We start from the raw sequence: 6,365 nt of genomic DNA on the forward strand, positions 1-6,365 counted from the left end.
ATGTAAGTGTTTTACCTAGTTTATTTTTATCCTTTTAGCAATCCATGATTGGTGTCTTCAGTATCATTTTACAGAGGAGCAGATAGAAGCTTGAGGAACTTAAACAATTTGCCCAACATCACCTAATTAGTAAGGAGCAGCTCAATTCACTTTTTTTTTTTTTTTGGATACAAACTCAAGAGTAACCTGCACACTAATCTTGGCTGCCTCTCTACTACTTCATTGTAAAATTGAAAGGAAAGAGCTGGAATGATGAGACAGACTCAGACAAGCAGCCACTTGCATTAAGGAAGCTGGACCAGTTGAGCGGCCAGCAGAGTCCACATTCTTGCTGTGTACCTGGGTATTAGAGGGTGGGCAGGTATCTGTGGGAAGGAACTCATTTCAGACCTTAAGCTAGTTCCCATCCCCTTTAATACCAGACAAACAAACTGAAAAGGAGCTGCCCTGTGCTCAGGTGTACAGCATGCTAATCCTGTACTCCTTGGGAGAAGAGAAGCAGTAGCAAATGTTTTCTACAAGTCTTTTCCTGGCAGACAGAGAGCTGAGTCAGACACAGTTGGCTGAAATTGTGAAAAGGTAGACAGGCAGCTTAACAGAGGGTGGTGCAGGTTTCTTGTTACTTAGCCTTTCCCAGGAGCTGGGGAGCAGGATGCTCACACCACAGTGAGAGTGGATATTTAGAAAGAGTGGGAGGTGTCCTGGTGAAGGGGAAATATGCCAATTTGGAAATCCAAGGTCTTGAAGTTGTTGAAAAAGCTATTGAAATGAAGACAGCAAATACAATGGGGTGTGGTTTAGTAGAAACAGGCACTAGCCTTGAACTCAGGAAATTGTACCTTTGAATTTCAGTGTTGGAACAAACTTTGAAAATCATGCAAATGGAAAACATTTTGAAATGTTAATTAATATGAATTTGTTGCCAGAATTTTGCTTCATTCCTCATTTCTTCCTACATTCAATCAGCTAAGCATTCTCCATCATTGCCGTGGAGATGAAGTGACAGAAGAAAACAGAGAAAGCAAAGGGAGTCGGTTGCTGGTTTGGAGTTTAGCAACCCGCACATTATGCCTCAGCTATAGATGCATGAGGTTTTGAAAGAATACATGATATGGTGAGGATATAAATGATAAGAGAAAGTTTACCTTGAAGACAAAAGATGGGTTCCAAAGGCTGAAAGCAAAAGATAAAAGAGACTTAGAAGACAGTTGGACAAAGAATGAGAAGAAATAGCTGGAGAGACCTTAAGAACAGCACTGAGTCAACATCCAAAAATGACCAGTGACCATCTGAGCAGGACCATGTGTAACCAGGGCCCAGGAATAGAAGCTACAGCCTTCAGATATGAAGTCTTGCATGCTGCCAGTACTGAGTAGCTATGATGAGGTCCTTCCTTTGACAGAAGTTAGCATCTAGCACACTGATAATCAAGCACAAGTGAAAGCTGCTGATACCCTGGCCCATAAGCTTGTTCGATCCCCATCCAGCATATCCTAGAATTGTCAAGTATTTTTTAAAATGAAACAATTGTATTCAAAGTCTCCAAAATTTATACTCAGTATGTTGTTTCAACATGTTTCACTTTATAAAATGGTTGCACTGTTTCACTTCTCTTTTATAGTTTTCTTTTATACTTTTTCTGTACAGTTCTTCAGTAGAAGCCAGAGTCCTGAATTGCTCAGTTAGAAGCCCTGTTTAAATTTCTTCTCAATATCCATGGCCAACCTCTGTCTTCTAAATGAAATACTTTTGGTCTTTTGAATCCCTGATAGGGTGAGACTGCATTGTTACCCATAACCACACGACCTAGTTCAGAATCAGTCTTAGCATCCAGTTTTGCATTTCTAATCAAATTTACAATCCACCTTTCAGTTTCTTCTGGAGTTACATTCAGTTTACCTGCCAGCATGTTAATGGTGGTACACTGATGGATACAGTGTATTTTGAGAAAAAAACTTCAGAGTTTGGCATTTTCAATGAAATCGTCAAGATAAGTCACCAAGAAGAAACCATTCACTAGCACTGACTCATATTTCCTCAGCTTTTTCTGAGCCCTACCAAAGTCAAAGTTAACATATAAATATTATACAAATTCTGTAACTGGGTTTTTATATGTGTAGGACTCCTGTTGAATACTTTTGACCAGATCTTTTATGAATAGCACCTGCCAGCGTTTTTGAACGTCTTTGTTTGCGTAACTACTGGTGAAGAATCCACCTGCAGCGCGAGAGACCTGGGTTCAATCCCTGGGTTGGGAAGATCCTCTGGAAAAGGGAAAGGCTACCCACTCCAGTATTCTGGCATGGAGAATTCCATAGGCTATATAGTCCAGGGGGTCGCAAAGAGTTGGACACAACTGACTGACTTTCACTATGGTCAAAAAGCATAGAATATGTAGACACATTGTATAAAGCACGTTAAGATACTGTGGCTCACCAAGCGAAGAGATCAACAATGCTATTATACTCTTTGGGGGTGATTGAAGAAAACAGAGACCAGTGAATGAGCCGTGTTTGCTACTGAAGAGACTGAAGTGGCAAATTCACAGACTTATTATCTATGATCTCTTTTAGCCACATGACGCCTTACATGGCTGCATCCCAATTCTGCATGAAGACTTCGGAGGCCAGTTTTCCCCAGGGTGATCTCAAAGCATTTCTATCCACTGTGGGAACCAACACTCTAAAGAAGTAAAAATATTCTGCTGCTCCAGAGTAATTTCCACATTTATTTTGGGACTTTGCATACCAGCAGAGTGGATCTAAATATAGAATTGTCAAGCCTACATCAGCCTCCTTGGACACTTGTATACCAAAGAAATAGATACATATAGGGGTTGGTAGTTTAGAAGAAAAACTCCCCCAATACATGAACTTACCAGGTGGGAATGAAGAAAGTCTCCAGGGATTTCTCCTGTAGCTGACAGTCCAAAAAATAGTTTACCCTCTATGATTTTCAGAATAATGATCCCCAGTGATACCGGCATTCTAATCCCTATAATCTGTGAATATGTTGCTTTATATAGCAAAGGAGACTTTGTAGATGTAATTGAGTTTAGAATTTTAAGACAGAAAGATAACCCTGGAATATCCTGGAGGATCCAATGTAATTATAAGGGTCCTTGTAACAAGGAGGTAGGAGTGTCAGAGTCAGAAAGGGAGCTATGTCAATGGAAGGGGAAGTTGGAGTGAGGTAGGGCTGTGAACCAAAGAATGTGGGTATATTATCTACAACCTAAAGGCAAAGAAATGCATTTTCTCCTAGAACCTCCAGAGGGAAGCATCTCGTTAATAACACAGAATCTTGAGCCTTTCTCTAGATCTACGAAATCAGATTATCTGAATTTGGGCCCAGACTTATCTAATTTTTAACACTATTCAGGATATGCTATATAGTCAGTCTATACTAGCCCATGCACAGCAGGTTGAAAACCACTGGATCTAAACTGACAGATCAGCCTCTGAGACCACTATCACATTCATAAATGTTAATGTCCTTTACCACATGAACACCAAGTGGTCACTCAGCTTCATAAAAACACTTAAAGGGATTATGATGTCATCACCTCTTGAATAATACAGCTTCCATTTATTGAATATATCCTTAAGACAGTCAATGTGCTAATATTTTATGCATTATCTCATTTAATCTTAGAGCAACCTTATAAAACAAGTATTGATGATATAAGTTGTGCATTCTAAGTTGCTCAGGTTGTATCTGATTCTTTGTGACCCTATGGACTGTAGCCCACCAGGTTCCTCTGTCCATGGGATTCTCCAAGCAAGAATACTGGAGTGGGTTGCCGTGCCCTCCCTCATCTCTTGATTCTCCTGCGTTGGCTGGTGGGTTCTTTACCACTAGCACCACCTGGAAAGCCAACACTAAAAACGATCTAGGAAAGTTAACTGTAACAACATGGAAAGGGTAAAAGTATAGTTAACATGTAACTGGAATTGCTGTTTTTGATGCAGCTGGGAAGGAGGAGACAGATCTCAAACCAGTTTGACTCATTCCTACCAAGGTACCGATATGAGGCTTCCCTTCCATATATCTCTCCTCCTACAGGTGTTCAGAAGGCCTCCTGTCATCTCAGAAACACCTTAGAATATATCTGATTTTTAAAAAAAAGTTGTTTCCATACAGGGAAAGTAGAATAGAGCTGAGCAAAGTTTTGGTCCCAAAGAGCTGTAATTCTCAGAGGACACTGGCTAGCACTTTGCTAGTGTTTCATTAGGAGGCCTTTACAAAATGTGAAGAGGACCGAATGGCATCGATGACTTATGACAGTGGTTCAAATGCCTAACGTGATCCCATGATGTGCGTTAATGATCTGACTCTCATCTTGTGATAGAGAATGTCTCCCTATTGATAGTTGATGGGCCTTAGCGCCAATTCCACAACACCCCCTCTCATTCCCTTGGGTACTGTGAGCCCCAGACAGGCTAGGCTTGACCAGTCTCCTCTCTCAACACTGTCTTGCTGCCACATCTTAACTTCTAGCCCATGGGATTTTTATTTGCTATTAGGAGGCAGTGCTCTGTGACTCCTACTCTATTTCCAAACCGACTGTTTCAGCATATACTTTGTATTCTACTTCCTTCCAGACATTCTGGCCTTTGCTTCTAAAAGCCAGACACAAAATCCTTTTTCTCAAAGTACTTTCGCAGCCTTGAGTTTCTAAATCCTGATAGTATAAACTGGCAGTGGATGTATGAGGTTCAAGGGCATGTAGAAGAGGGGAAAAAAAGAGAGTTCTATATACAATGTTGCAATATACTATTCTTCTCCATAACCATAATTCCAGGGTCAAGTAGACAATAAGAGGTGAAGCCAGGAACTATACCCATCTCTCTCTAATGCCAAAGTCTAAATAACATCTAGTTATTCATTGGACATCTCTAACTATTGAACTCAAGCCTAAATGCCAGCAAATTCTACCCATAGGTCCTAGACGTGGGCTTACAAGACAGTTACAAGTTCCTCCTTTTCCAGGACAATTATTAAGATACCTGAAGATTATTACTTGGGCATCTGAGTCATCGCTGAGCTAAGTTACCACCAAGTTCCTTCTACTCTTCTTTACACACATGGGGTTTCTTATTTTTTGTCATCCTAGACCTACTTTTGAATGTGTACAATTTCTTCATGTGTCCCTCTTGACTTGTGACTTTCCTAAATAAGTTGTGTCATCACAACTAGGGAAGTCCAAAGTCAACTACAGAAACTTTTCTGATCTTGTTCATGACACCACATTCCTAAACCGAATGATAAGTGTACCTTGCAGTATGTGTGCAGATTTCTACTTTATCTGTCTGCCAGATATTTACAAGCTCAGGGAAGACATTTGGGATTAATTTAGGGTGTGCCTCAACTTGCTAGAGCCCAAAGAGCACTCACATGACCAGGGCATACAGAAGTTGATAAGGCAAGGAAAAAGGCTTGTGAATGTATAACACAGCAGTAGATTTAGTGATAAAGAGAATGTGAAGTCAGCACAGGGGAGCCCCTACTTCAGAAACCGCAAGTTGGAGGACAGCAAAATATAGGGTGGGCATGTTTGCAAAATGATACAGTGAAAGGGGCAGGAGTCTGTAGCTGATCTGACAATAACTTTCTTTGGGACCTTGAACAATCATTGAACACTCTGAATTTTATTCTTCCCATATGTAAAATAATACAGTTAAACTAGAGTGGTTTCTAAAAATATTTGATTATACACTTCGATCAGAAAAACATTTCTGCAGATGCATGTGAAATTATGTCTATTTTATTTATTTATAAAGATGTCCATTTCATCATAGGGACCAGATGCAAAAGTAGGAAGTCAAGAGAAATGTGGAGTAATGGCAAGTTTGGCCTTAGAGTGAAAAAATGAAGCAGGGCGAAGTTTACCGGAGTTTTGCGAAGAGAACACACTGATCACAGTAAACACCCTCTTGCAACAACACAAATGATTACTCCACACATAGACATCACCAGATGGTCAACACCAAAATCAGATTGATTATATTCTTTGCAGCCAAAGATGGAGAAGCTCTATACAGTCAGCAAAAACAAGACCAGGAGCTGACTGTGGCTCAGATCATAGACTCCTTATTGCCAAATTCAGATTTAGATTGAACAAAGTAAGAAAAAGCACTGGGCCATTCAGGTATGACCTAAATCAAATCCCTTACAGTTATACAGTGAAAGTGGAAAAAAAAATCAAGAGATTATATCTGATAGAGACTGCCTACATGGAGGTTCATAACATTGTACAGGAAGCGGTGATAGAAAAACATCCCCAGGAAAAAGAAATGCAAAAAGGCAAAATGCTTGTCTGAGGAGGCCTTACAAATAGCTGAGAAAGGAAAAGTGAAAGCAAA

General features: G+C 40.2%; 1 pseudogene; it reads right to left on the bottom strand.

The window, feature by feature from the left end:
* Positions 1–1,634: 1,634 nt before the first annotated feature.
* LOC120864469 lies at positions 1,635–2,870 on the bottom strand (annotated as a pseudogene).
* Positions 2,871–6,365: the final 3,495 nt, after the last annotated feature.

Source organism: Oryx dammah, unplaced genomic scaffold, assembly GCF_014754425.2.
Source record: "Oryx dammah isolate SB20612 unplaced genomic scaffold, SCBI_Odam_1.1 HiC_scaffold_5, whole genome shotgun sequence".
Taxonomy (NCBI): domain Eukaryota; kingdom Metazoa; phylum Chordata; class Mammalia; order Artiodactyla; family Bovidae; genus Oryx; species Oryx dammah.